At 45.2% G+C, this 10,641-nt stretch overlaps 1 pseudogene; it reads left to right on the top strand.

Annotated features, from left to right (window-relative positions):
- The window catches only part of LOC108790623, a 25,583-nt pseudogene extending 15,849 nt beyond the window's left edge, over window positions 1–9,734 (top strand).
- The last annotated feature ends 907 nt before the right edge of the window (window positions 9,735–10,641 follow it).

Below are 10,641 nucleotides of genomic sequence, written 5' to 3'. Positions count from 1 at the left end.
TCTTTCTCCCCTCTGGTTGTCTCCTTTCTCATTTTTTTTTTTTTTTTCAAAAACACTTTATTATGTTTCAACATACATCACACTGTACATTCCTTTGGGCATGACAATATCACAGCCGGTAATGCAGAAATTCGCCTATTCCACAATGCCATTGAGTATTACACATGTCCCAAATTAGCGACCATAATGTACAGAGTAGTCAAATAAAAAACAGACTAAAACTAAACAAAGATAAACAAAAACAAACAAAAACGTGACCGAACATAGCACCATGTCTCATATGTACCCTATGCAGGAAGTGTATTATAAATCGCAAAGGTGTTTTTTTTTTTTCCTCTGTATTTTTTTCCCCCTGGTAGAGATTACATTAGAGCACCCTCGTGTACACATTTCTAACCCCTTTCCTGGATCTACTATGACAATAAGGTGTTGTGCGCATGGAAGTATATAGAGTAGGATTTGAGGATAGAAATTTGGCAAGTTTCGTATCCATACCGACCCTTCCCCTTTTGGCTCGTAGGTTTACTTTAAGTTTCCCCTCCCATATTAGCTAGTAGTATGGTCTTAGAAAATCTAAAGGGATATAAAAATTTATCTTTTTCAGCTTCAGTAAAAACCAGATTAATGAAGTGTATCCATCTGTTGTAGAAGGACGTGATCTTTTTGTCTTCATCTATTTGGGTTTCAGCTTCCAGCTTTTCTAAATGGAGTAAGCTGAGGAGGTCTTCTTTGAGTCTTTGGACATTAGGAGGAGTAGGAGAGAGCCATTCTCTCATTATGCATCGTCTTGCCGCTAGCATTGAAATGCCTAACCACTGCTTATCATGTCTACTTAATGTAGAGGGCATATCCCAATAATTAAACAGCAGTAGAAGAGCATTATTTGGGATCTGTTGGCCTACCACAGATGCCAAAAACTCAGTAACTGCAACCCAGAAAGATTGGATCAGGGGGCAGGTCCACGAACAGGGGAGCAGCCGTTAGCTTACATTTTGGGCAATGGTCAAGATAGACTGAGTCACCGTCCTGTTTGAGTGTGTCAGGGTACCATGCACAGGCGTCCTCACACCACATGTAGGTACCCACGCAGGACGACCAAATTAATATGCCCACACAGGATAGGGTTCTATGCACACAGTTTATTTGTTACACATCAACAAAACAACAAACCCCCTCAACCCCCCACAGGTTTAGCAGTGAAGTATTAAACCCACGGTTGGGACAAACACACACCTACAGCCAGGGGGAATAGCAACAAGGAGGGGTAACAGGCCTGCAAATATACAGCAGGCATCAGAATACAAGAAGAGTGGTCAGGTACAAGCCGGGTCGCTAACAGGAGGGCAGCACGGTACAGGAACAGGATTCAAAGGAGAGTGGTCGGGTAACAAGCCGGTTCGTTAACAGGAGGCAGCGCGGTACAGAAACAGGATTCAAAGGAGAGTGGTCGGGTAACAAGCCGGGTCGTTGACAGGTTTGCAGATAGGAATCAGGGTTCAGGTTCCAAGGCACAGGCCAGGGGAGTCAGTCAGGTGCAGGCGACACAATACTGACCCAGCTTCCTGACTGCAGGGAGTGCCTAAATACCCTCCCAGGAAGCACTAGGTGATGGGATGATCAGTCAAAGCTGGGGCACACCCACAGGTGAGTACTGGAGCTGCAGGTTCCTGGTTGCTGGAGACACTCGCAGGCGAGCACAGGAACTGCAGGACCTGGCTCCAGCGCCACCTGGGGGTGCTTTGGATCCTGACAGCGTGCGAACTGAAAGTTTATCATAACTGAGCATGTGTTTCGGTACCTCTTTAAAATCTTCTCGACAATTACCTCTACAGGGATATCGTTTTGCCATTTGGCAAGATTAGAGTGTGACAGTGAAGGCGTATTGGCCTGTCTCAGACATGTATATATATCAGAGATGGATCTCCTACCCTTAGATAACATCCTGTCAATGGGCGTAGTTTCAGCAATGCGATGCAGAGTGGGTTTAAGTTTTTAAGAGTGGTTTAGAGCCTGCATGTAATGCAGAAAATCTCCAGCCGGGACTTGATATCTGAGCCTCAAGGCCGAGAACGAAAGCAATTTGTTAGTGTCGTTGTCTATTAGGTGTACAACGTTAGTAATTCCCCTCCTTTCCCATCTAGTGTATGCCATATATCTCTCCCATTGTGGGAATGAAGGATTGCCTTTAATCCCCAGGTGGCAAGAGAAGTAGAGAAGTAGGGGTTTAATTTTAGTATCTTATGCGTTTCCCTCCAGGCCACCACCGTGTCCCGCACCAAAATATTGGTGCGAAGGAGAGGGGGTATGGCAGGGGGTATGGCAGGAAAGAAGCAATGGAGAATGGATGGGAGTCTCCATGGGTGTACCATCTCCAATTCCAAGTTGAAATTTGAATAATGTGAAGAGGAGCTGATCCAGTCCATGGAATGACGGAGAAGGCAACTTAAATTGTATAGTCTTACATTTGGAAAGGCCATGCCCCCTTCGGTTTTGGGTAAAAACAATTTTTTCATGGAAATTCTTGCCTTTTTCCCCTGCCACATAAAATTCAGAAATGCCTTGTTTAACCAGTTGACATGCGCGGTGTTAAACCCCCTTCCCATCCAGGCCATTTTTCAGTATTCAGTGCTGCGGTACTTTGACTGACATTTATTCCGTCATGCAGCGTACTGAAATTAATTTTATACCCTTTTTTAGGGACAGATAGAGCTTTCTTTTGGTGGTATTTATTCACCACTGGGGGTTTTATTTTTTACTATATTTGTAACATGTGTAGCGCAATTGTCGTTTTTGCGCGCTGGTGCACAGTTACATTTAACGTGGGGGTGGGGGAGTTAAACATTTTGGGTTTTTTTTAAACTTTTTTTATATGTGACTTTTATTGTATTTTACTTTTATATATGTGACTTTTATTTTTTTTTTATTTATATATATATATATATATATATTTTTGCACTTATTGTTATTGCTATTATATAGGGGGATAACAATCCCCCTATATAATAGCAAAGGCACACTGACAGGTCCTCTTTATGGAGATATTAGGGGTCTCTAGGACCCCTAATATCACCTGTGGACCCCAAAAGAAGCTGATGAAGCAGAGATCTGCTTTATCAGCTTCTTCTCTCTGGCTATAGCAGCCAGATGACTGACAGGTGAATGCGGAAGTGATGTAATACACATCACTTCTGCATTCACAGCCCGGACATGACAAGGTTAAACAGTAAAGGTGAAAGGGGACAGCCTTGTCTAGTACCCCTCTGAAGCGGGAAGCGCGAAGATATATAGCCAGGAGTGCATATGCACGCACATGGGTATTTATATAGCGCAGACACAAAGGTTTTAAAAGGGACCGGAAAATCCCATTACATCCAACACCCTGTACAGCCACGGGAATTGAATACTAGCAAAAGCCTTTTCGGCATCGATGGATACTAGGGCTATAGAGGAGGCCGGATGTTGCTTGGCATGTTCCAAGATCGATAACACTTTGCGTATATTAGATACCGCAGAGCGGCCTTTTACCAATCCTACTTGGGAGGGCGAAATTAATCGTGGCAGCAATGTAGCCAGTCTATCCGCTACTATTTCTGATAGCAACTTTGCGTCAGCGCTTATGAGGGAAATGGGGCGGTAGGACCCTGGGAGAGTGGGCTCTCTATCTTTTTTAGGTAACAATTTTATGTACGCCTCTGTCCCTGTCCTCAAATATTCGCCTCCCTGCCACATAGCATTGAAAACACTGTGCAGGGTAGGCAGCACCTGCTCGCACATCATCTTGTAAAATTAATTAATGTAGCCATCCGGACCCGGAGATTTGCCGTTGTAGGAGGCCTTGAGAGCCCTCGAGATCTCCTCCAAAGAAATGTCAGCGTTTAGGAACATGATATCATCATGCGTTAGAGTAGGCAATGTCACCGAGTCCAGGAAGGCATCACCTATTTCCATGTTCACAGGGGCAGCTGAGTACAGGTTGCGGTAAAATCTTTCAAACATTTGGTTAATTTGTTTTGGATCAGAGGATACGTTCCCGTTTCCTGAGCGAAGGGAAGAAATATGTGATTTCAGTGATCTTTGTCTGGTCAGGTTTGCCAATAGTTTTCCGGATTTATTGCCAAATTTGTGGAAGGTTAACTGAGATTGGGAGTGGTAGTATAAATGTTGCTGTTTGGTTCCCCCATTCAAAGTCTAATTTCGCCTTAAGCCACTTCTCTCTAGTTTCTACTGATGGGTGGTTCAAGTATTCCAGTTGAGCCTGGCGCAAGGTGGAGCTAGCTTTATTAAAGTAGGATTTTGCATGTTTTTTTTTTGCTGCAACATATGACATTAGTCTTCCCCTCAAAACAGCCTTAGCCGCTTCCCAAAATAGATTAGGTGTGGAGATATGCCTCTCATTGAATGTCTCATACTCCCGCCAAGCCTCTACCAGCATGTTTTTGAATGACGGATCAGAGTATAAATGAGAAGGGAATCGACATATGTATGAGTCCCCTTTGGGGTAAGAAGAATGTAGCTGGATCAGAATCAGAGCGTGATCAGATATGGCTATAGGGAATAATTTGACATCACTGACCAGAGAATCCACTGTATCAGTCACCTGTCACGGCCGCCGCCGTCACCAGCCAGCGAGGAGGGAGGATGCGGCAGCCAGCCGCTCCTTCGTTGGGCCGATTGCGTTCCAGGGTGGAACGCACGCTCGTCACTTCCGGGTTTCGGGGCCGCGTGCGTTCCACAGTGGAACGCGGAAGTGCACCAATGCGTGCCTTGGCTCCTCCTTCACTTCTGAGCCCTATTTAAACGCCCAGACGAGACAGCATGGCGTTCCAATAGTGAGTCGGAACGCCTGCTGTCTCCTGGGACCCTCCAACATTACAGACCGTGCCTTCAGTTGATTTAAACTACCCGGACACCACCAAGGACCCCCAGCTACTTCCATTCCGGCTTATGCTCCAAAGCGCAAGTACTCTTAGTGCAGTTGCACACCATTACATTCAAACTGTCCTGGAGTATAGACTGCAAGTTTAACTACTACTGGGGAACTGTTCACTGCTACTGTTGTAGATAATCTTCTAGACCCTGCAAACGCATTAACCCTTGAAGTTTCCATTACTCATCCAATAGCACCCTTAAAGTTAACCCTTGCCACTATACTACTAAACCTGAGGCTGTGATGCAAGGTACCCTAACTCTCAGTTCACATAGAGAGTGAAACCAGGGTACCAGACCTGAGAAGCCTCCGCAGCTGTGATCCACGTGACCATCATCCATACAGGCGTGACATCACCAGAAAGTAGTCTAGCCTTGCGAAGGAGTTGTGGACCCCTGAGAAGTGAGTGTACTCACGCTACAGGGGGTTCCGGATCCTCCAGGCATCTGTGAGGCTTAGTGTATTAGCCAAATTTGGCTAAGACCTGTACCGGAAGCTTTACCTGCCCTAGACCTTCCCCTTATGTTCCCTGATCTATCTTCCTCCAAAACCATGACAGAGTTGAAATCCCCACCCAGTATCTTATTAGGGTTATCATCTTGTTGAATCCATGAAGCGGTCTCCTGGTAGTCTGTAGCCGTGGGGGAGTTGGGAAGGTAGAAGATATACAGCGAGTACATTCTATTATTAGCTGATATTTTTACTAATAATCTACATCCATCAGAATCAGAACGAACTTGTTAAATTTGATAGGAAAAGGATTTATAAACATGATTGCCACCCCAGACCTTCTACCCACGGCGGGTGAACATACCACCTCACCTACCCACAGCTTCCTCAGCCTATTAGCATCTGCCATGGGAAGGTGAGTCTCCTGCAGAAATACAATGTCAGGTTTAAGCTTTTGAAGGTGACGCAGCATCATCATACGTTTAGCAGGCGATCGCAGGCCGTTAACGTTCCAGGAGACCACTTTCATGTTATAGAGTGTCTAGGTCGGGATACCACAAAAATAAGATTACTCAGTATTAGGAATGAGAACATTTGAGTGACAGCAGACCATATAGGAGATATTGAGCATACATAGTCATACCGTCTAGGGCCCAAGAACCTCGCCTGGGCAGAGGTATCTTGGTCCCTCAGGGTGCAAGGAATATCAGCATTGTGTACCAGCCTACAAACATTAAGACATGTCCATGTTCGGTGCAACAGAAAACATAGTAACTGGTCAACCAGACCAATGTCCACATGCGAACAGCAAATAGGCAACTTTAAAAACAGAAAAACAAAAATCAGAAAAAAAATTTAGTCCGTGACTTCACTTTTTTCCTTAAGAGCTTCTACAGAGTGAGCAAGCCGGCTTCCGCTAAGCCAGGGCCATCCACCTTATCAGGGATAACAGATATTCAAGGTCACTTTCAGCAGTGGAAAATATAAGTCTCAAAAACGGAGAAGGTGTGGGCGCAAAGCTAAGGGTGCCTTACCTATAGGAGTGAGTACCTGTGATCTGAGCTATATGCCATTGCAAAGCACAAGCCAATTAGGAAGTCCCCAAGCCTCTGGGTGACAAGCTGCGTGCGGCCTGCCATTGGGTGCAACCTATTGTGTCCTCCGGTAATAGACGGTAGGGGCAGAGCCTATCTGAGCCCAGGATCACCTAGGGACTTTCCGGGAAGGTGCGTGGAAAAGGGACAGCCGAGTCCCCCCCCCCCCCTTCATCGAGGGGAGAATGCTCCGAGACCCCCTCCTTGCCATCCCTTTTCACTCCCCTGACCCGTTGCAGCAGTAGGTAATATATGAATATAACAAAAAGAACAACAAATCAATTAAAAAGACTGAATAAGGATACCAGCTACTTCACAGGCCCTCCGGAGATTGTAGAAACATACCTCCCGGGGTGCCGGAGCGACGGTGTTAGCTCACGGAGAATCTGTGGGGGTCATAGGGAGTCGCACTGATGTCTTGCGTGCCGGTGTAGCAGGCCTTGGGAGGCGAGGAGATCGATCTCTTTCCAAAGAGGGAGCTGGAGGTTCCATTCGGTCCAGGTTGTGCTTCGACGGGATCATGAAAGGATTGTTGCGAGCCGTCTGCCGATTGTAATCTTAGAATTGCTGGGTAGGCCAGGGTAAACCTGACTTTCTTCTGGTAGAGAAGCATACAGACTTTTCTGAATGCTTTACGCTTCTTGGTTACTTCTGCAGAGTAGTCCGCAAAAATCAGGAGACGATGCCCATCTAGAAAGAGCTCCTTTTTGGCGCGAAAGGCCCGCCACGCGATCATTATAATTCAAGTAGCGGGCGATGATCTCCCGCGGTGTTTTCCGATCAGGGTTAGCAGGCCCCACGCGGTGTGCCCGTTCCACCTTACAGGTCAGATCAAGGCCGAGGAGATCCGGGATGTTGTGGGCAGATGGACGGCTGTAGCGACAGTCAGTACAATTCCGGTAACCCGATAATCCTCACATTATTACGGTGGGAGTGGTTTTCCAAGTCGTCCACTCGTTCTAGTAGATGGTTCACCTGTCGCTGGGCCGAGTTTAGCTGCTTCTCCAGAGAGGCGATACGATTTTCGGCCTCCGAGATCCTCTGGGTCTGGTCCAGCAGGGTTGTGCCGAAGGGATTGGATGCCCTTGGATACTGCCTTGTTGACTGCCTCTTGAATGGTCGGGCGGAGCAGTTTCGCTACCTCCATAGAGATACTGCCATCCGGCATGTCCGGCGTTCGCGGGCATCTTGGGCTGATATTGCTCTCATTTGTTCCGAGTCGGTGTGCCCTTGGTACGACGTTTGACGAGGAATTTATCCATCTTTACGCCTGTCCAGGAGGTAATGAATTGTTGGAGGCCGCTTCGGGCAAAGTTAGTAAAGCTGAAGTATGGTTTTATATGCGAATGTGCCCTGGCGGTGCGGGAGCTCTTCACTCTGCTTCCACTACATTAGGCGCCGGAACCGGAAGTTCTCCTTGCTCATTTTCTCTCCTGGCTGTCTCTCTTCGCTCTCTTCCCTGGCTGTCTCTCCTTGCTCTCTCTCCTGGCTGTCTCTCCTTGCTGTATTTTGCAAACAGTGTAGTGCAACAGGCTGTGTAAACTAATATTCTTTGATGTGATACATAGCAGCACTTCAACCACCATTATCCAATAGAAAGGTGTCAGGGAGCTTGGCTCAGCAGACTCAGGCTAATAGATAATCATCTGTGCACAGCTAAGTAAATATACCAAAATGGAATAAAGGGGCCGTGTAAGAAAATGACACGAAATGTGATTTTTTTTATGTCATATTCCTTTTCTCGAAGCATAGGGTGGAAAAGTTCAATAAAAGATGATTGTTTCCGTTGTTGCACAAAGTTCAGAATGTGTTTAATTTAAAGTTACAAAATATTACAGGATATGGTATATCTTACAGAATGAGTCTATAAGATGCTTGATGGTTACAAAATATAGTATATCTTACAGCAGAAATCTATAAAATGCTTAAGAAACGTGTCTTTAGTTAGTAAGTAAAAATAGTCCTAACAGGTGTCTGTCTATTCAATGTGAGTGTGGACGTGTCTGTGTGATGCTGTGCGTGTGTATGTGTCTGTAGTGTGAATGTCTGAGTGTGTGTGTGTGAGTGCGCCTTGAAGGATCATCCCCCATCCTTTTATTCATTCATGCTTTTACTTTAAAATAACCTATGTGATGTTTACCTTAAAAGTCTTTCTGATTAGCATAAGGGAGTGCCGTACTCTTTGTAGCTGAGTCATGTGTTCTCCTTCTTTCCCATTTGGGGCATAATAGTCTATGACCTGAGTAATATGGTTTACTCTACAAACTCATTTTAAAGGCCAAGTCTTCTTTGAGCAATCCTAACAACTGTTTCTACTATGTTTAGGTCTGCACTGTCAGGCTTACTGATTGATTACCAATTGTAAACTAAAAATCAGCAGCACCAGTCAAAACTGGATCTCTAAACTTGGATAGATTAAAATATAGAAAATCAATCATCGTTTAAGGTTCACACATACATATTTCAATATATCTGGTTTTATGGTTTTAACAGGCCGCCATTCACACCCTTCGTTATCTACCAGCATAAGCTTTGTATTCTGACTCCGATTGTTGTGCTAGTGACTTATCCCTTGCTGAGACCTCTATGCCTGGCCTGTATAAGCAGATTCAATCACTGAGGACAATCCTTATCAGATAGCTGAACTCACCAATACCATTTCATCCACAAGGGTTGCTTTATTCTGAACATCAGGTTACAGCAGATGACAGGAACAGCAGAATGAATGGTTTTCAGTATTGTGCGGTCAAAAGATGATGACTTTCCTCTTATCATGCAAAAGTTCATTTATTTCACTAATGCAACTTAAAAGGTGAAACTAATATGAGATAGACTCATTACATGCAAAGCAAGATAGTTCAAGCCGTGATTTGTCATAATTGTGATGATTATGGCTTACAGCTCATGAAAACCCCGAATCCACTATTCTGACTCCGATTGTTGTGATAGCGGTTTATCCCTTGTGAAACCTCTATGCCTGGCCTGTATAAGCAGATTCAATCACTGAGGACAATCATTGTCAGATAGCTGAACTCACCAATACCGTGTTCATACACAAAGGTTGCTTTATTCTGAACGTGAAGACAACAGGATAACAGCGATGAATGGTTACAGTATTATGTGGTCAAAAAATGATGCCTTTCCTACGGTACTATGCAGAGTACATGTGTCCTTATTACATGTGGCTGTTAGCTGTGGCCATGACACAGGAAGTACTGACCAACAAGAAGAAGGGTGGGGCATACATACAAAGGAAATGTGTCATCACATGAGGAAAGGATTACAGAAATACAGGTGTGTTATCACGAAAGGCCACTAGATGGCAGCATAGGAACTAACATATAAAACGTCCATAGAAAATGGTATAGAGAAAAAAATCTATAAAATTAGAATATTACATGCAATCAATAAAACGAGGATTGTACATAGAACAATATTGGACCTCTGAAAAGTATAAGCATGCATATGTATTTCAGGAGTCTGCAGCAGAACACAGCCGATGAGGACTGTCTGTAGAATCAAATATTCAATCTCATCTATCACCCCCTGTGTTCCTATATGGCAGACCTGGGCATTTTATGGACCGCATGCCATATTTGGCCCTTTGCCTGTTCCTTTCTGGCCCACGGCTCAGAAATGGGCTGAATGCTGACCTGCGCTCGTTCCTGAGTGACTTACTTTGAATCGTGGGCCCTTTATTGTTGGCGGGCAGCGGCGAGTCAGGAAGCTCACGGGGAGGAGAGGAGCAGAGGCATGTCCTCAGCGTGTGCGGCTTAAGCGGCGTGGGCGTGCAGCTCGTGTGTGGAGCCGCCAACAGGCAATTAAATTGATAGCCGACTAATCGGCAATGGAAAACGTTGACGTTTTTCATCGTCGATTTTAATCTACTAAATCGAATAGTTGTTACAGCTCTACTCCTGAGACTCAGCACAGCCCTCCTGAGACTCCACACAGCCGTCCTGAGACTCCACACAGCCATCCTGAGACCCTGCACAGACCTCCTGAGACATCAGACCACCACCCTGGAGCAACACAGAGTACGTAGCTTCATATTATTCTGCGTTGCTATATAATGTATTCCTGAGATTTATAGTCCTCTATAGCTGGTGGTATTCTGCATTGCTATATAATATATTGCTATATGGTGGGTCTCCATAGTGGGTCAGTGGC

This window comes from Nanorana parkeri, unplaced genomic scaffold (assembly GCF_000935625.1).
Source record: "Nanorana parkeri isolate BGI_ZX_2015 unplaced genomic scaffold, ASM93562v1 scaffold488, whole genome shotgun sequence".
In the NCBI taxonomy this organism is placed as follows: domain Eukaryota; kingdom Metazoa; phylum Chordata; class Amphibia; order Anura; family Dicroglossidae; genus Nanorana; species Nanorana parkeri.
The sequence above is the reverse complement of the archived record's forward strand: the minus strand, read 5'-3'. Positions and strand labels throughout refer to the sequence as shown.